Below are 20,861 nucleotides of genomic sequence, written 5' to 3'. Positions count from 1 at the left end.
CTCTCTTTCACCTTTGGCTGCCTCAGAACAGGCAACCCCAGTGGGAGCAGAGGAAAGGAAGGCCTACTAATCTGAGAAAAGAGGGTGCCTCTTAGCACATCGCAGAAAAGTCCAGAGGTATAAATGGCTGCCTGCTGGAGCGGAGGCCACAGAAGCATCTCAAAAGCACAACTCTATTTAGCAGGGGGAGTCTGGAGAGCCACATTGTCTAGTGAGCAACCTTCTGGGGGCCATATGCCGTGGGTAGGCATACTAAGGCCCAGGGGCCGGATCCAGCCCAGTCGCCTTCTAAATCCGGGCAGCGGATGGTCCGGGAATCAGTGTGTTTTTACACGAGTAGAATGTATCCTTTTATTTAAAATGCATCTCTGGGTTATTTGTGGGGCATAGGAATTCGTTCATTCCCCCCCCCTCCCCCAAATTTAGTCCGGCCTCCCACAAGGTCTGACAGGCATCCTGCTGAAAAAGTTTGCTGACCCCTGCCATATGCCAATAGTGGGTGGGGCCACAGGCAAAACTGGGGAGGGTAAAGGACGTGGCTCTTACTTTTGTACAGTAGGCTGGATTCCAGACCCCCCCCCCACCAGTGGTTTCTACACACACATATCTCTCCATACTACATCCAGGCCAGCAAGATGCTTTATTGCAGATCAAAGGCACATTTCAGCCAGGCAAAACCCCTTGGGAAAGACACAAAGGCTGGCTTATGCAGAGTGTGGGCAAGAGGTAGGCCTGGCGGCATAGGCGCTGGGTCCCAGGGGCCCTGGGTGCCATGGCTCCCAGAAAATGCTGAATGAGGGTGCAGGGCACCCATAAAGTGCAGTGAGACAACATCATCACACCCACCCACCCCCCGGAGTGCACAACACTATGTCACTGCGCCCTGCTATGTGCGCAAGTGATGTCATCTCGCTGGGGGCTTGATGACGTAGTAGTGCGCACACCACGAAGGGTGTAATGACATAGTATGCGCACCTCGCAGCATGCATGTGCACCCTGGAGACAGTGTGCAGCCCCAGGAACCTGCAGTTGTGGGGTGCAAGCTGGCGCCACTGCCCAGGGGCTAGATAGAGGCGCCTGCTTGAAGTACAAGGTTTCCCCCACATTATTCTCCACGGGATAATGAATAAAAGAGCTGTAAGGTTATTGTAGCCCCTTCCAGCCCAGCCTAGCCCAAACATAAAGAAATCTGCTCACCAGCCTCCCTTTCCACTGAAGTAAAGGCAAGTCTTACTTTCCTTAATCAACGAAGGAGCTCCATGGTGTCCGACAAGGAGTGGTTTTTCGGACTGCTTCATGTATAAAAAAAAAATTCTTCATGAAGACAGCTGCTAGAAATGAAAAGTAGTATATAACCGCGTTTGTTGTCAGGTATGAAAATCATACAAGTATCTCTTTGGCTAGGATTATGCTGCCTCAGCTTTTGACCTCTGCAATTGCAGCAAAAGAGATTCAGGTAGGTAGGCGTGTTGGTCTGACGCAGTCGAAATATATTAAAAAATAAAAAAAATTGTCCAGTAGCACCTCAGAGACCGACTAAGTTTGTTCTTGGTATAAGCTTTTGTGTGCATGCGCACGAAAGCTTATACCAAGAACAAACTTAGTCGGTCTCTAAGGTGCTACTGGACATTTTTTAAAAAATAATTATATATAGCAAAAGAGGTATTCATGGCAGCATCACATATGTTGCTGCATACAAGCAGGTGCATTTTTCTTTAAATTAAGGTTAGTTCTGTGTAGGGAAAGGGCCATGTGAGACATACTTTTTAAATGTAAAGTTTTAGTTTTTTAATACAGAGAAGTAACTCCCATCAAGATCCCTCACCCACTCACAACTTCCTAAAACGACCCCTTCCCCACACTCAACATTACCTGTTTATCAGCAGCCAGCAAAATGATGCTTTGTTAACAAAAACCCCGCTCATATTTTCTTTCTCTGCTTTCAAAATAGGAGCCTAATTCATGATTTGTGTAGGCTACCGCTTTCCGATTTGTAACAAAAGGTCTAGACTCACCATTAGTTTCTCAAGTACAAATACAGGGTTGTGGTGGTGTCATGCCGTGGTTTTTTGTGTTCTTTGCTTTTGTGTGTTCTCTGGACAGTGGCTAATCTTAACTATGGATAACAAAAACAAGCCCGCTTCATAAACTATGGTTTGAAAAAGAGCTTGATTCCAAGAATACCTAGTTAAGATTAACCTTCGTTTGTCTGGGTTTAGATGGAATGAAAAGCTGTGGTTAATCTAAAATGGGAGTGAAACCTCTTTGCAGCTACACCAGAAGAAAAAGGGGAGAGTACAAGCTCTCATAATGTCAAACTATGGCATAGTGTTCTATCTGAAACGGCCAAACGTGGGTAACTTGAGTATTTTGGAAAAGTTGTCCATATGCAATTACTATCAACAGTACTCTGTGATCAACAATAATCATAAGAGTACATTTTAATTGAAGAGCCTATTGAGCATAGACTGGTGTTGCTAAACAATTATTCAGGAATATGAATCTGAGTCCTTTGGACTACAGTATCTCCAAATAGCCAGTATTTATTATGTCAGTATTTATCAATATTTTAAAAGAAGGGGTTTGAAAGTTCTCCAACTTTATACTATAAACTGCCCTGTGATCCTCAGATGAAGGGTGTATATAAATTTAATTTAAATTAATAAAAATAACTCGTATTAATTGCCCTTCTAAGGTCCCTACTAAGTATTTGTAATGTGAACTCACCCATGACTTTAAAGTTTTTTATACAGAAGGTATTTTGTCCCTTAGAAGAGTCCACAGATACAACCAAGATATTTTTATTCAAAATGGATTCCCTAAGGATTAATCATCATCTTATCATCACAGATCTTAAGTAGAAAAATAATAGTAGTAGTTATTTCACAGTAGAGGCTACACCCTCGGAAAAGTTCAGCCCCAGTGCTAGAAACATGTCTCACAATTGTAGATAATTTTCATTATCTTATTTTTATATGAAGTTTCCTGAAGGAAAATTAAATTAGCCTTTAGTTTTCCCATAGCTTAGCCATTGTTCCCCCCCCCCTCAAATTATGGTGGTTTTTTATCACTGTTATTATCTTTCTAAATATCTGTATATATAAAAACAAGAGACAAGTTTCCTTGTAAACATATTCAACTATATATTATTCCTTTACAATAGAAAATGAGGCTTGAAGCTGCTTTAGCTTTACATATATATAAAGATGCTTATCTTCTGTCATTTGATTGTTTTAAAAGAAAAAACAGGTTTTGTGAAATTATTTTAAATACACTAAGCTAATTGGAATGTCGCCGTAATTAAAAGGCATTCACCCAATCAAAAATTATGCTCTGTAGAAAAATGTAGGCTATCAATTCAAAAGCTACACAATTGTTGAATTAAAAATATCAACATTTACAATGTATCATACACAGAGTGGAAAATTAATGAGGAATATAAAATTACATGTGTTAAACCAATCAGTGGTATACTAATTATCATTATTTTTTAAAAAATGAGTAAATTAGAAAAAAAAAACATTAGAAGAATACTGGCAATTCACATGCGAGCAAAAATGGAAAGCAATATTTGAATCTAAATATACCCTTTTGACACTTTTGAGGGAAAAATGCTGATATTCTTGCTTCTGCAATAATCATATCCATTCTTTGAGGAACAGCTGTCTACATAGCCAGTCCTTTTTTTCTGGGGGGACACATACCCCTAAACATTTTGTGAATCTGAGTTGGGCTTCACTGAGGGGCCGTATTTCAGTATGAGTAGGAAAATGAGAGTAGCCCTAAACATTTATTTTTTTAGAAAAAAAGCACTGATTATAGCACCTTGAAGCTGCTTCTGCTACCAGGGAAGGTCTGAGGACCTAAAATGTTGCCTGCAATGTTTCCCCTCCTTTCTTGGGTCCTCCATGACTCTCCCCCTGGTCTGAGCTCCAGGGGTAAATAGCTGTTTCGAGAGGGTGTGTGTGTGTGTGTGTGTGTGTGTGTGTGTGTGCGCGCGCAGGTTGCAAGGGAGGTGATTTTCAGCAGGAAAATGGCACAGGAGAAATGTTTTTTAATTCATCCGGATGCCGCATGGTCCTAGTCCTCATCCGGTGCACCCACACATCGTTCATCTAAATAGGAGAGAACCTCCGTCTCAGGAGCCAAAGATATGGCTTAGGTTACACTACTTTGGCCCCCGAGACGATGCCTACATGCAAACATACGTGACCAAACCCTTGTGGCCTTCAGCACTCCCACCCCCCCATTCAAGGAAAACCACATCAGGAGGGTATGCTTAACCCTTTCCCACCTGCTGCTTCTCCATTTCACATTGCCCTCTCCCAAAGCAGCTTTATCAGTGCTGCGGGGAAAGGGGAGCTGTAGCTGTTCAGTTACACACATTTGCGTGCAATACTTAGTGGGCTAGCAAGAGCTGTGCTAGAACTGAGAGCGGACAGCTCAGCCTTAATGCCTGTATTTATCCGTAGTTACCTACAGAAGCCTCTTCCTTGTCTCTCCTCCGTTCCCTTTGTCTCCCCCGTGGCAAAAGTTACCGTATTTTTTGCTCTGTAAGACTCACTTTTTCCCTCCTAAAAAGTAAGGGGAAATGTGTGTGCGTCTTATGGAGCGAATACAGGCTGTGCAGCTATCCCAGAAGCCAGAACAGCAAGAGGGGTTGCTGCTTTCACTGCGCAGCGATCCCTCTTGCTGTTCTGGCTTCTGAGATTCAGAATATTTTTTTTCTTGTTTTCCTCCTCCAAAAACTAGGTGCGTCTTGTGGTCTGGTGCGTCTTATAGAGAGAAAAATACGGTCGGTTGTAAGCTTGTGGGAGCAGGGAATCTTCCCTTTTGCTTGTTTGTTAGTCAATATTAGGTTCTGTGGGGCACAATGCTGGTGTGAAATAAAGCAGGCACATTGCGAGCTGCTTAAAGGACTCAGGGGCACAGGCCCATGGCACCAATCTGCCTACACCTGGGCAAATTAAAATCGTGGGTGACTGGGGTATTCTTGGCACTCCATTTGACAGTGTGCCCCAGTCTTCCTGAATATAATGCTTTAAAAAATATTATTAAAAGGGGGGTGGGGGAACATGGCGAACAGGGCTGTAGGTGAAAGGAAACCGCTCTGTGCGTAAAGCAAAGTGTGACATTGCCTTCACAATACGGAAAAGATGTTTCATATAGAGCCAGAATGCACTGATGAATGGTGAGGTCTGTCCCGAAATAAGAGATTTGAGAGCCTCTCTCTGTGTTTTCGGGGGGGGGGGAGAGAAAGGGATGCCCCAACCGCCGCTAAACCACGCAGCTATTCACAAATGTTCTTGTTTAAAAATAGGAAGTACAGTGACTGTCTCCAGCTTGTCTGTTCACTGTTTTTATGTCCTCTAACTCCCAGTTTTCTTTACTTCTTTACTTCTTTCCTTTAACGGTTATTTTTAAAAATGGGAAGCACATAGCCAAGAAGGATGTTTAAAAATAAAAATGTAAAGGCTCCTAAAATGACAGGAGGGCAGGTTAGAGAGTGGGAGGGAGTGCTGCTGCTTTTTGTACAGAAAATAATCGTCCTCATCATCTCACAATCGAGATGCGCAGCAGGGAGGCAGATAGCCACCTAGGATGTTAACTGTACAATTTTTTATTTTTTATCTAAAGGAAATATGCGGCGACATTGAGTTGTATAATGACGGCAACATGGCTATGAACAGCAGTCACGGGAGCACCAGATCAAAGTGTTCATATCCCAAAACGCACAGCCTATCTAGTAAAAAAGTGACACCCCCATAATAGAAGCAGGAAGAGAAGTATCAAACTGGCCAACAGGCATAGCTGTCAACTTTTCCCTTTTCTTGCGAGGAATCCTATTCGGAATAAGGGAATTTCCCTTTAAAAAAGGGAACAGTGGACAGCTATGCCAACATGGCACTTTTACTGGAAACATGCTGGCTGATGCTTTAAAAAGGAACTTCTTTATTTATTCCCCACCCCACCCTTAAACTAATATAGGAAGAATCCAGTAATTTTAACATAAAGAGTGAAGTCTTCAACAAGTAAGACCACCGAGTAGCAATAATATGGTAAGAAAAAGTGGAAGGAAATTGGAGGGGGGGGTCTCTCTGGCTCCCACAATTGCGGTCAGATTATTAGTTGACAGGACTGACCTATTTCATTGCCCCAGGTGAAAAACCAGGTTGTGCCTCCTCACTCATATTCCACATATGGCTCCACAGAAGCCAATTGGACTGGGAGCTGAAATGGACTTGGATGCTGGCAAGACAACACCTCCTACAGGTAAACAGGTTATCTTAGGAGGTACAACACAGCTCTGTTCTCCAGCATCTCCCTGCGGTGTCTGCCACCTGAAGCAACTGCCTAATGGTAGGGCTGGCCCTGTTTTCGGTGAATGTTATATGAGTGGAACAAAGAGCTATCCACCCACAATGCAAGTATTGTTAATGAGTCTCCAGTAGCACGCATCAGGGTCAGTCTACAATGTATTGTTGCCAAAGATGGAGCGGCAAATGGCAGTATCTCATTCCCCAGTAAAGGTGCATAATACCCAAGAGGTTGCTCAAGTTTCACTCACTTTCTCTTTCTGTCTCTCTTTCATCCCAGTGTACTGTATACAGCAGGGGTCAGCAAACTTTTTCAGCAGGGGGCCGGTCCACTGTCCCTCAGACCTTGTGGGGGGGGGGCGGACTATATTTTTTGGGGGGAAAGAATGAATTCCTATGCCCCACAAATAACCCAGAGATGCATTTTAAATAAAAGGACACATTCTACTCATGTAAAAACATGCTGATTCCTGGACCATCCGCAGGCCGGATTTAGAAGGCAATTGGGCCACATCCGGTCCCCGGGCCTTAGTTTGCCTACCCATGGTATATAGTGTTAAGTTTTAATTAAGTTGTAAGTTTGTTAAGTCTGCTGCAACTGGATTTCTTATGGACGGTGCCAGTCTTGGATGTATTGGATTTGTGACCATTATGCTCATTTGCCTTCAGTAGCAGTAAAGCTCTGCTGGATGAAATATTGCCTCCGGTCTACTTTTGAGAATCCTGCAACGTGTTTAAGTTTTTACTCTGCTAACTATACATTGGAATCTACTCTGGATCAATATTGAGTAGACTTTCAATGACAGTTTTGGTACGCAGGGGAGAAAACCCCACAGGTGCCTTTCTCTGGCAGTAATAATAATAACAGAAATAATATATATATATTGCCCTTTCACGACACCCAAGATCAGCTGCACGAGACAAAGTTACGACTGGGTGGCAGTGAGTAGCAGTCACTGGTGAGGTGGGAGCTAAGAGCAGCCTGTAGTCGAGACGGAAGAAGCCAGAGCCAGGAGACTGAGTCAAGGAGCAAGCCGCAAGTTAGGGCCAAAGAATGCCAGAATGCACTGAAGCTCAGGAAGACTTTGTTACTTAAGCAAGGCTCAGCTGGAACAGGAAACTCTGTTATGTATTGAAGTTCTCACCCTGGCCACCAGGGGTATCATGTATATAGTTTTCACTCAGGTCCACGTCAGTTAATTTAGGCAAGAAACCCCGGGTTGTTGTTGTTACAATGTTGACAGCTGGCTGCCTATAAAAGCAGGCCGGCTGAGCTGTTTGCTGTTCAGTTCAGTTCCAGCTTACTTATAAAGAACTACAGTGGTACCTTGGGTTAAGAACTTAATTCGTTCTGGAGGTCTGTTCTTAACCTGAAACTGTTCTTAACCTGAGGCACCACTTTAGCTAATGGGGCCTCCTGCTGCCGCTGTGCTGCCACCACACAATTTCTGTTCTCATCCTGAAGCAAAGTTCTTAACCCAAGGTACTATTTCTGGGTTAGCAGAGTCTGTAACCTGAAGCGTCTGTAACCCGAGGTACCACTGTACTTGGAGAAATCTCTGTGTCGTCTGCTATGTCCACCCACTATTTAATAAACCCTTTATGCTCTTTTCTACATGGAAGGATCCAAAGATCTCACTCTGTGTGGGCAAAGGGCCTGAAGATGTTTTACTGTGAAGCAGCCACCCATAAGTTGCATGCCCCACCTCACGAGGAGCTCCACACGGATCTGTCAGCTTCTGGCAGAGCTAGCCTTGCTGCCCTTGTAGCAGTTGCTCAGTAGGGTGAAGTTTCCCCTTTAGGGCATGGGATACTAGGGAAACTCTATAGTATGAGGCAATGCAAAGAAAATTAAAAACCTTCATGCAGAAGGTGCAGTTTCTTCAGGGAATATTATTGGTACCACTCAATGAGAAGCTGGGAAGGATGGTATTTAGTTTGAGTGCAATATGCGATGCCGTACATCCCTGAGGGTGCAGACGAAGTGTGAGGGGGTGAATATTAATTTTAATTATATTTACTTCCCTGAAGAGCCTGAACACCCGTGGCTTCCATCTATCAAGGTCCATTTATATTCGTGAAACAACTGAGTCAGCATGTGAATCATGGGAGTTGGGGGAGTAGGGGGGGCTCTTTAATGAAAGCCACCCCAATTGCTCTGTTCTAGCCAAACCCAGTAAACAGTGGTAAGTAAAGGGGCCATTATAAAGTTAAGGGGAATCAGAATCCCTTTGCCCCCCCCCCCTGTAGGCATTATAGCGAATCAAGGTTCATTTTGACCAAGTGGAAGTAGTCCTTAGGAACTTTAATATCAAAGTAATTCTAAAAATGAATATCCCAGAAGAAAACTGGGATAGAACAAATAATAATAATGCTTAATAATAATTTATTTGTAGATGCCTAGATATGATCACATGACAGGTGGCATACACATATTTTAAAATAAATGAATAACATTGTTGGTGTTTTTATTCAATTAACTGTTCCCACGAGCGGAAGCCCATGCAAGGCTAACCTTATTGGCATCGCACCATCTCTTGAAGACGTTCCTGTTTACACAAGGATTCCCCTGATCTCTTGACTTGAACCTACTGTTTTAAAATGCTTTAATCTGCTATTTTAAATCTTTAAATTGTTTTTTTAATGGCTAGTTTTATGGTACATTTTATTTGTGAATGTTAAATTTAATGTTTTGATGAAATTGGTTTATTGTGTACACAGAAACCATCTTGGCAATTAAGTGGTATATAAATAAATATACATACATACATGCATACATAATTTTATTTGTATGCTGCCTTTCCACAGTTCAAAACTTGCTCAAGGCTGCTTACAACGTGCAAAAAAGCATAACTGCAAGTTACAAAAGTAGTCGTAAGCAATAAATAAAACATCAGAGAATACACAGGCAAATGGAACGATTTCTGCATAAATCACAAGATCTAAAATATACAAAAAGCCAACAGCAACATCCCCCACCCCCGACAAAACCCCCCAAATAATACCCCAGCCCAAGTGTCTGTTCAACAGCCTCAGCTTTTGTAGCTGGAGTCAGTCTGGGCCCCACATTCCCAAGCCAGGTGGAAAAGGCTGCAAAGCAGGGAACAGGTCTTCCAGGGCTCACAGCCAATATATCCATTAATAACATTATTAAATAACAACAATAACAACAACAGAAGCAGCAATAATAATGCACCATTTTTAGTTGGTATTAACCTTAAAAGTATTTGGGAGTTTCCTTTTCACAGAACATCTTTCTTCTTTATTTGGCAGTTCGGTTCATTTTTGAGGTTGATTAGTCAAGATTTCTCAGTTCATTATTCATGACTCTGCAGTTTGTAATGTGTGACTTAGCAATGTGTTATTTTGAAACTTCCACACAGCTATGCCTGCTATAAAGGCTGGCAGCTTTTCAATTTAGATGTCAGAGTAACAGGTTAAAACGGCAAAGTCACAGATTACAAAGTGCAAAGCTATAAAAGAACAAAGAGAAATATAACAAAACCCCTTTGTGTTATTCTAATGGGGTCTTCGCAAACGTGGCGAGAACAACTTCACATTCACGTATTGCAGCTTTGTGGGAAGCAGACTTATATTGCCCTTCCTGTTCTAATTGATGTAAACAATCGTTGTGTATTAACAAAGATCAAATAGACCAAAGAAAAAAATAAATAAAACCTTAGCCATAAACCAAGCTAAATGAACAAATCAGAAGGAAAGTAGTTACAAATATCACGTACAGCAAACTTGCATTTTATGTGCATTGACTGTATGTGACATACCCACCAACATTTCTCTGGTGAAAATAGGGATGATAATAATAATAATAATAATAATAATAATAATAATAATACCCCGCCCATCTGACTCTGGGCACCTTTCAACAAATAGAAAAACATAATAAAACATTAAACATTTAAAAGCTTCCCTATACAGGACTGCCTTCAGGTCTCTTCTAAAGGTTGTCTAGTTACTTAACTTCTTGGCTCAGGGGTCACAGAACTCCATATCCCCCATATGAAAATCGGGACACCCTAAGGAAAAGCGGGACATTCCAGGATCAAATCAGAAACTGGGACGGCTTTTGTAAATCTGGGACTGCCCCTGGAAAATAAGGACACTTGGAGAGTCTGATGATGTGATTTCAGCCACAGCGGCTGAAGGCAGGCTAGCGAGGGCAAGGATTAGAGGTGGGTGCAAGGTGGAAACCCCAAGTAAATCTGGCACAAAAAAGAGCTTACGCTCTCAGCCTTTTTCCCTGGGCAAATCCCACGTGGAGCACCTTGAGTGCAGGGCACCTTTAGCCAGTGGCGTAGTGGATCTGGGAATGGTGTGGATGCTCTTATGAGATCCCACGGGAAATCCGACTTCCCGCAAGATCTCACAAGAACCACCCCACCATTCCCAGAGCCATTGCACTCTGCACAGACACTGAAGTAGGACTGGTCTAGAAAGAAAGGCCAAGATATTTAAAGCTATTTTCATGCCAGGTCAACTGATTCTCCCCATTACGGGCTGCCTTATAGATGGCAGGCTAGCTATCCGCAAGGTGGCTCCAAAGGTAATTTTGGTTCTGTGCAATTTCCATGTATACATGTAACCCTTGGAACCGAAATTTCGTTGTATGATGCAAGTTGCTTGCAACTTAATAAACGAAGGTAATTTCCAGATGGCTTGTTTGAATATAGTCCCATTTCAGACCCATCAATATAAACCAAATATTTATTATGGCCAACCAGCCATTAAAAAAAGTAGTATTAAAAAACAAATAGAAACCTACAGCCTCAGGAGAACAAAGCTGACAAGTTAGTAGCTAACAATTGCAGCAGGTCTAAGTGGTTTTGCAACATTCAGATATAATACTACCTGTTTGGTAGTTGCTTTGTTAGACCCTTGAAGGAAGATACTCCAAAGTGTGTTCTGTATTTCCCCCTTTGTTCATGAAGAATGGATTCAAATAATGCTTAAGGAGACCTTTATTCATAAAATTCATTCACATCCAGGGCTGTCTTAAACATAGGCAGCATCGGGGTGCAGTCCCAGGCGCGCAGGAGGGAGGAGCAAGCCTCAGGATCTCGCTGGCTCGGTCGCCCCCGAACTCACGGCGCAGAGCCAACGGGCTGGTTCTTCCCTGGACTCAACTCTCAGGCCCCGGACTCTTGGCCTGGTGCCCCTGAGAGTCCGGCGCCAAGGTGCCCCTGCACCCCTAGTGCCTATGGGTAAGACGGCTCTGTTCACATCCTTAGCATATTTCCTTTCTCCTCCTTCTCAGCTGCTGGGTCCTGCTCAGGACAAACTCCCTAAACATCAACTCACGATCAAGAGAATACAAAAGGGTCTCTGATTATATTGCCCTCAAAGTGTTCCAGAAAAGTAAATCCTAATGTCCTGCCAGACAAATATATCCCAAAGTGGCTGGAACGCCAGGGAGGACACTTGTGATAGTGCATAACCCCCCGCCAACATCCCTCTGATGAAAAAAGGGTCATTTCTCACTCCCACACAACTGACCCTCCTCGACCCCCATTTCTTGCCTCCACCCCAAGCATTTCCTATCAGAAGAAGGGTGATTGCCACTAAACACTACACACCAATGGGACACAACACATGTGACCTCCACTGTCCTGAGAGAACACCTTAATTCTGATTTACGAAAAGAAAAACACACACCCATAAATTTTATAAAGGGGCAAGACACACAGTTAAATAAATAAATAAATAAATAAATAAATAAATAAATAAAAGACTCCTTGCACTCTGCTCTGCTCCTCCTTTCATCCTGCCCAGGGCAGCCCTGCCTTCTGACTGTCCCTTGGTGGTGGCAACCTCTTTTCCCTCATCGCCTGCTCTCCAGCAAGCGCTATGAGCTGCCCAAGGGAGGAGGCCTGCAGCAGCGGCCATGGAGAGACTACAGAGAGGCAATAGGATGGTCCTTCACTGCTGCTGCCTGGGACAAGCGCCGGCTCATCATTGTCCCTGAGCTCGGCAGCGGCAGCACTGGCAGGGGAAATGGGGACGTTCCAGTATCAAATCAGAAGTCAATGGGAGGGGGAGGGTTCATAATTCCAGAATTATCCCTGGAAAATAGGGACACATGGAGGGTATGATAGCATAGAGCCTACTTGGGTCTCTTGTCTGGCAGAGCCACCCTCCACTAGTGAAGCTGCTCAATTGTATTAAGCAAGGGCTGAGCCTCACTCAAAGGTGCCGGCTCCTGTTGGCAGAGGCACAATGGCTCCCAATCTTTTTTTTTTTAAGGGGGCCAGGCCCCCTCAATTCTGGAGAAGCTGGCGCCTCTGGCCTCACTCAATATCCACTGTGGTGTAGTGGTTAAGAGCAGTAGACTCATAATCTGGTGAACCGGGTTCGCTTCCCCTGCTCCTCCACATGCAGCTGCTGGGTGACCTTGGGCCAGTCACACTTCTCTGAAGTCTCTCAGCCCCACTCACCTCACAGAGTGTTTGTTGTGGGGGAGGAAGGGAAAGGAGAATGTTAGCCCCTTTGAGACTCCTTCGGGTAGTGATAAAGCGGGATATCAAATCCAAACTCTTCTTCTTCTTCAATATCTTTTTTTCTGATGGAAGACCCATAAGGCCTTTTTGTAGAAATGGGGAATCCATGGCGACTCCCAGTTGTACATCGTATTACCAATGTGAAGTATGATAATCAGAGCTGCATCTCCCACTAAGTTCATTAGCCTGCATTCCAGCCCAAGACGGTTTTCTCCAGGGGACACATGTATGCGCACCTTTGTCTTCAGTGGCTTGAGAGACAAAGAGCAACTCACACACCCAATATGGAGATTTGCAACTGAATGTCATGTGATCTAGGTTAGATACAACGTGAGAGATAGCAGAGACACATGCACAGTTAATTATCAACCCATCAGGTACTCAGAGAGCTCTTCTTAGTGTCCATGCAATTTCCCAAACCCCTTTAGCAATACAGTCGTAACTTGGTTGTTGAACGGCATCTATTCTAGAAGTCCGTTTGACTTCCGAAAACGTTCGACAACCAAGGCACGGCTTTCGATAGACTGCAGGAGCTTCCTGCACACAATTGGAAGCCACGTAAGCAGTGTCAGACGTTCAGCTTCCAAAGAATGTTCGCAAACCGGAACACTCACTTCCGGGTTTGCGGCGTTTGGGAGCCAAAACGTTCGACTCCCAAGGTGTTCGGCTTCCAAGGTATGACTGTACAAATACATCTCATATACAGTCATTACACGATTGTATTTAATTGAGGGATGGAGTTGGGTACCATCTGCATATTGGTGACAGTCAAGTCTACATCTTTGGTTAATCTCTCCCAGTCTTTTCCTATAGATACCGTATTTTTCAGTGTATAAGACGACCCCTATTTTTTGGGACTCCAAATTAAGGAAATGGGGGGAGATTGCCCAAAGTTGTTAAGCTTTTTTGGGGGGGGGATGTGCATAGTTGTTGAGCTAACCACCACTGCCAATAGCACGCATCGACGAAGCCACCAATCGTCTGCCTGCTTGCCTCCAGCCGCCAATCACCCGTCCCCCCCCCCGCACTATCCGTGTATAAGATGACCCCCAATTTTAATTTTTTTTTAATAATAAAACCCCTTCGTCTTAGACACAGAAAAATATGGTATTAAATAGCAGGGGATAGAACCTGCAGTTCCCTGAGGAACTGCATAGCCTAACTGCAAGGAGGTAACTCCGCACCACCTTCTAAAATTGGCCTTCTTTGCAGGAGCCGAACCACTGCAACACTGTGGCTCCAGAACTCAACCCAGAGAGACTATCCAGAAGGATACCATGTGCTGAGAAGTGCAAGAGAACCAAAAGAAGCACACTCTCCGTGACTCGCTCTTGGAAGAGGTCATCCATCAGAGCAACAAAGGAACTTTCCATTCCAAAACCAGACCCAAAGCCCCACATAAATGGTGGTTAGCTGGATTTAATAATAAATAATCTCTTGAATGTATTTTTGTAACATCAAGTCTTCTTTGATTGAGAGAGATTTTTATTTTTGAAAATTGGAACTTGTTGCTCCAAGGACAAAAGTATGTGTTGGGGAGGGTAGCACTAAAGCAAAGGGAAGAGGGGTGACGACGGATCACGCTCACCCCTTTGTACTGAAACTTTCTCTTTTTCTTTTTTAGAAAAGGGTCTGTACTGAAGCTGAGGGCAAGAAAAAAACCATCTCTCTTCTACAGGCCATGCCTGAGCTGTGCAGCACCACTGCTTTATTTTGCACTTTAAAAAAAACACACCAAAGCAGCCCATATTTGGCCTGGCTGGCTCACAAAGCCCAGTGTTACAGGAAGAGTGCTTGCGCCCGCTTGCTGTAATCAGAGAGGTAATTCTGTTTTTCCTGGCAGAGGCCTCTGCCGAGACTGCTGTGTGCGATGTATGGAACAGATTCTTTTTTCCGGCGCCCTGCCAAAGTGACCATCTGCTTCCAGTTCTAACCCCCCTTGCTCCCCCCCAATCTGTGGCTGTTCACTGAAGTGTGTGTGTGTGTGTACACACACACACACACACATGCGCGCGTAAAGGCCTGCTTCATTCCTGCACCCACCCCCAGGTCGTGTATCAAGACCCGGCCAAAAACGAGGCAGGATGTTAAGGGGGATGCCTGACCTGCATTGATCCAAAACGTGGCCGAGATAAGAATCTGTCCCTTTTCTTTCCTCAAAAAAACATCTGCTGGTCTGCAAACAGCCTTTGCGTTGCTTCAATCTGAGGCTTCTAAACATCTGTAAATAGAGAAGGCCGCATCAAGTCCTTCCCGGAGCTGGCTATGCGGAACGAGAATCTCGCCTCGCAGCAGCACTGCAGATGCCACCACCATTGCGGCTACCACCCCAAACTGCTGCTGTAACAAATACCGCACCCCCCAACTCTTTTCACATACCTTCTCTTCTCTTATGGGACCACAGGAGTCCCATGGGACCAGGGATCCAGGAAGAACATGAGCCCGCTTTCCATAACAATCCAAATCAAGGACATCACTAGCTTGAATGACAGCTGTGTGAGAGCCAGGCAGTTCTGACCCACGGAGTTGTTGTTTTTCCCCTCAGCAAACCCCATGGAAAGAAATAAGAGCACATTCTTGCACAGCCCCTCTTCATTTCAGTGGGACTGGCACAGGAGAACTCTCTGGCAGATTGTGAGCCCAGGTTCATTAACAGGAGAGGAGAAATTTGAGGTTTCTGCCTCTTGCACCAAAAAGGTCTTTGGCCAGCTCTGCTCCAGTTTGCCATTTTGTTGTTGTTGTTAGGGTCAAGCTACTGCTGCCCATCTATTATCCCCATAAAGGTAAAGGTAAAGGCATTCCTGACCATTAGGTCCAGTCGTGGCCGACTCAGGGGTTGCGGCGCTCATCTCGCTTTATTGGCCGAGGGAGCCAGCGTACAGCTTCCGGGTCATGTGGCCAGCATGACTAAGCCGCTTCTGGCGAACCAGAGCAGCGCACGGAAACGCCGTTTACCTTCCTGCTGGAGCGGTACCTATTTATCTACTTGCACTTTGACGTGCTTTCGAACTGCTAGGTGGGCAGGAGCAGGGACCGAGCAACGGGAGCTCACCCCATCACGGGGATTCGAACCGCCAACCTTCTGATCGGCAAGTCCTAGGCTCTGTGGTTTAACCCACAGCGCCACCCGCGTCCCTATTATCCCCATACATGCAAGCAATTTTATCTTTTAATTTTTGCCTGAACAACACTGAACCAGACAGCGATCTTTTATTTCCACATTCCTCGTGTAAATGGTCATCTGCCAAACAAGAAGAGAATTACAGATGTCTTTGCTTTGCAGAAATGCTGAGTGCTTCTAGTTGCACTCTGGAATGGATAGGGCCCATGTGGTGAAGAAAGCGCGCCCTATTCTGCGGCTCAGTGGTGCAAAACACCCTTCAGCTTTGCCCAAGCTTGAGCTCTTTCTATTGCAACAACTTTTACCTGATGTACAAATTCACTCTCAAAATCACTAGGGCCTTTTCATTTTCATAATAGTGGCAGTAACAGGTAAAACAATCAGCACACTCATTTATTAGTGCTTCATTAGCAGAAATTGTGTCCAGCTATGAGGGCAGTTAATGACTGAACAATCGTGATGGGCCATATGTTTGGCGCGAGATTTATTATTAAGTGCTTCCAACGGGGACAGGTTCTCATCGCAGAATGGTGTAAGCCATTGGTGTAAAGACTGCAGCGTGGAACCCGTTTCTTTTCTGGTTAATATATATGGAATCTCGAAAGAATGACACTGCTATCAACAAAGGTAAGGAGCAGACAAAGGTGAGAGCAGACAGATAATCCATTTTCCTTGCTAGCCCACTGGCCCCTGTTCCCTAAGGCCTTAGAAGTTCTGGAGCACCATCTGGTTTTATGAGGAGTTCCAACCAGAGGCTCCTGCAGGTGACCTATTTATCCTGTTTTGCTTGCAGAATGCTAAGGCAGAGGTTAGATTAAACCCAGTCTTTCTTATTTCTGATTTGTTTATGGAGTGGTTATACAACAATGAACATTCACCAAGGAGTCATCTTGACTTGCTTGTGGGGTGTTCCCATTAACCACTCATCCACTCTGTCCTTTTCAATGCATTTCCCAATCACTTTCCTAACTGCAAAATGTTAGGATTTGTTAAAATGGATTTATTTATTTTTGGCACCAGGGCAGCTTTCACCAATCTGATGCGCTCCTGGTGAATTGGACTACAACTCCCATCAGTCCTAGCCAAGGTATGCAAATGCATAGTGTCCAGGTCACGAGAAGTAATAGTTTCACGCTGTTCTGCGTTGTCTGGGCTGCATCTGTTGTACTGTGTCTACTTAACGTTGAATTGCTTCCCCCTGTATCAAGCAGAGGGTCAGATTAGAGACAATTGTCAAGAACCATTCCAAGTCTATGAATCTAGAAACAAAATGATCAGTGAAAAGGTCGCTTACGGGTTATCAGAGCTTTGAGCCAGGGAGTGACTTGTTAGGGCTTATCTACATTTCTTCATGTCCTGCTACTTAAGTGTGATTTTTCCTGAATTTAACTGGGGGAAAATGGCAATTTGGGCTTTTCTCTGGATTGATGTTTGCTCCGATTTAGCACGAAGGAGCAGGGCAAGGGGGAAACTGCTCCAACCTGTGCTTTCTAGGCACAGGACAAGCAGAAATGTGGACAAGCCCTTAGTCAAAGTAGATGGGCAAAATCTCCTTCCCCCATTCCACCTTCTTCCCATTTCTGCCTGTTCTCCAGGGCTCTTTTGCATCTTCAGACAATGAATGAAGGTGCCTTCATAGGTACCTCCAGAATTGCTTAGCTCTGAAGCAGTGGGAGGTCTCGCAAAGCCAATATTAATGCCGTCTTCCTATGGTGGAGAAAGAACTGGGGGAAAGTGAGAAAAGGGGTTATTATTACCACTTACAGATATCTGGGACGCGGGTGGCGCTGTGGGTTAAACCACAGAGCCTAGGACTTGCTGATCAGAAGGTCGGCGGTTCGAATCCCTGCGACGGGGTGAGCTCCCATTGCTCGGTCCCTGCTCCTGCCAACCTAGCAGTTCGAAAGGATGTCAAAGTGCAAGTAGATAAATAGGTACCGCTCCGGCGGGAAGGTAAACAGTGTTTCCGTGCGCTGCTTTTGTTCACTAGAAGAGGCTTAGTCATGCTGGCCACATGACCTGGAAGCTGTACGCCAGCTCCCTTGGCCAATAACGCGAGAAGAGCACTGCAACCCCAGAGTCAGCCACGACTGGACCTAATGGTCAGGGGTCCCTTTACCTTTACAGATATCTGATCTGCATAGGCTTTTGAAGGGGTGCAGAGTATGAGATGCTTCCTAGGACCTACAGGGGTGTCACCTTTAAAGCAAAGGACCTACTTGTGGCTCAAGATTATGGTCCATGGCCTGCTTAGTGAATCCTAGTGTTAATATAATGGGTACTTCTATGACTTAAGGGATCACTGGCAAACCTTATGCTCTGTTGCATTAATGAAAAGAGAAAAGTGTTGGGTTTGCTCCAGTACAACGTTATTAATTTGCTCTGTGTAAATTTATACATCCAGATGCAGATCCTTGATTCTTTCCAAAGTCTACATCACCAGCACACCATCCGGAGTTTCCAGGAATTGATCCACTGGTTCAGAAGACACACAGGGATATTTGTACATCAGAATTCTTACTTTTGTGGTTGGCCCTCCAAAACAAATAACCCCTGGTGGCCTCATTTGAGGGGTGTGTGTGTGTGTGTGTGTGTGAGAGAGAGAGAGAGAGAGAGAGAATGGATGCAAGACATGGATGCAGAGAATGCTCTCTACTGCTGAATTTTGGGTATGTACATACACATTAGTGGCTTAAAATGCAGAGAGGTAATTTCCCCTTGCTGTATTTCAAGTTGCTTTCCCCCCGTTGCTTTACTCACCAGAGGGAAGAAGGAGGTGTCTTCACCTGATGTGCATTACCTGATTTACTTCCCCCGTTTCCGCAACCCTTCCCCTCCCAGCTCCTATTTAGTGAAGCTGTCTTCACTGCCTATACTCACCAGGCCTATCTTCTGCCCTTCAAACCAGCTTCAGATTCAGCTACTGTCCAAGTGTTTCTGTACATCATGGCTACAATCCAGCCCAGAGTTTATTTCACTGGGATCCAGAATGACATGCTGGATTGTGGCCTACAGCCTTGCCCTGAATTGGTACTGGGGTGAGTGCTGGTTTATAAGCCAGTCTCTTCCAGAACAGGTCAGGGACTGGGAGGCTGATCTTGACTGACCCACCCATGTCTTGCTATGATGATTCTCTTCAGCATATCAGGATGTGCCATTTAATCCCTAGAAACTGAATTGTTAGTGGATAGGACAGGTGCCTTAATCAATGGTAAGGAATTTTTGAAACAACCAAATAGGAATTTGGCTATTGCCTCCCCAAAATACCTGTTTTACTGGTTTGTTTTTCCTCCCCATGTTGCTGCTCTGCCAATAACAGAGCAAAAGAAAACATGAACTGATGTTTAGCCCTGACTGATCTATCAAAAGTGGAATTGCAATTTTCCATTTTAACTTTTTCTACATTTCTCCCATTGCTCTACTTCCATTTCCACATATAGCTCAGACAAAACAGCCTCGGCAGCAAAGCACACCACCACCAAAACAGCTATATGCACAGTTTGGGTGTAACTTTGCAATTGTAATTTAATATCCCCATAATGGATTTGGATGAGAAAGGACACCTCTCAGATCTGCAGTAGATTCAGAATTGGAAAGGATTAAAACCCGAAGCATTCAGAATAGTCTTAACAAACAGGTTAGCTGGGTAGGCAGCAGCAGAATGAATCAACAAGGACAAATGTAAAAGCCATGTGCAGGGAAAATGAAGCAAATATACTGTCAGAAGCGGCAACATTGCTTCCATAAAAGAGATAGGAGTTATGGAGAGTAAGAAATTGAGTATGAGCCAACGGTGTGATGCTGAGGCACATAAGGCTAATGCTACGTTAAATGCCCAGCCAAGTAGAATCGCTGTCTCCTATCTGCTGAACTGGGAGGAAAAGAAGGAAAAGATGCAGTCTGCACTGCGTTCCATGATCTGCATTTGCCCTCCACCTTCCTAGTTTTCTCATGCAAAAGCTCGTCCCTAATACAAGAGGCAGAAACTCGCCTGAAACAATCTGGAAAGAACTGACCAGCTTAACGCCTTCATTACTGAAGCCCTTTAGTTTCTCTCTTACTTTTCAGTGGCGAGTTGCACCCATGCACTCATTCATCTAGAGCATTTGTTAATTTTTGTCGGATGTAATCCACTGGGAGCAGTCAAGTACAACATTCCTTGTTTTGCTAGAGTGGAAATGCAGGAGAATGTTTGGTCCAGCCAGTCAAACTACCTGTTCCTCCTGGCCTGGAGCATCCTTCCTTACATGTGACTAGTGGGTGGGCGTGACCTTTCCAGACCTGGTAAAAGGCCAATGCATGCTGCCACTCTCAGGGGCGTAGGAAGGGGGGCGGTGGTGGCGGGCCGCCCCGGGTGTCATCCTGGAGTGTGGGTGGGTGTGTGACAAAAAGGCACACTGCAGGGGTGCACATCATGGCCACCACTCTGGGCACCCATGCAGCTAACTCCGCCACTGGCCACTCTCTCTTTTCCATCTTCCTTTCATTCTGAGAACTTCTCAGACTGCTAACTGCAGTCATTAGGTCAACCCACATATGGGGTAAACCTGTTTGTACATGTTTGTAATTTTAAGCCTTAAGCCTGCCTTCAGGGAATCAAACTATGCTCTGCCTGATCGTGAGTAAACTTTCTTTTTATTGCTTATGAATAAGATGGTGGCATCTTTATTCTTTTAGGAAGGATTCAAGGGGTCTTACCAGGAAAATATTAGAACACATTTCAATCTGGAAAAGCCAGACTAAATTGGGTATTGTCTTAAGAAACTCGCATGAGTTTGCAACAAGTTTTCTGCTGTGTAAAGGGGAATGCACTCTGCTAAGTAAAGGAACTTGCTAGCGCAAGTTAAAAAGGATATTAAAGGACCCCTGACCATTAAGTCCAGTCATGACTGACTCTGGGGTTGCGGCGCT

The 20,861-nt window shown here is 44.6% G+C and overlaps 1 long non-coding RNA gene across 2 annotated transcripts in view; it reads left to right on the top strand.

Annotated features, from left to right (window-relative positions):
* LOC308467012 overlaps positions 1-20,557 on the top strand; it is a 33,583-nt gene extending 13,026 nt beyond the window's left edge. The window contains exons 2-4 of one of the 2 annotated variants that reach the window (XR_013981075.1): positions 14,042-14,237; positions 14,454-14,650; positions 18,355-20,557. This is a non-coding gene — a long non-coding RNA (uncharacterized lncRNA). The remainder of the gene's footprint in view (positions 1-14,041; positions 14,238-14,453; positions 14,651-18,354) is intronic. The other variant, XR_013981074.1, reaches the window with a different exon arrangement.
* Positions 20,558-20,861: the final 304 nt, after the last annotated feature.

The sequence above is a fragment of the Podarcis pityusensis genome, assembly GCF_964106645.2.
Source record: "Podarcis pityusensis genome assembly, chromosome: 17".
Taxonomy (NCBI): Eukaryota; Metazoa; Chordata; class Lepidosauria; order Squamata; family Lacertidae; genus Podarcis; species Podarcis pityusensis.
This window is presented reverse-complemented; position numbering and strand designations above follow the sequence as displayed.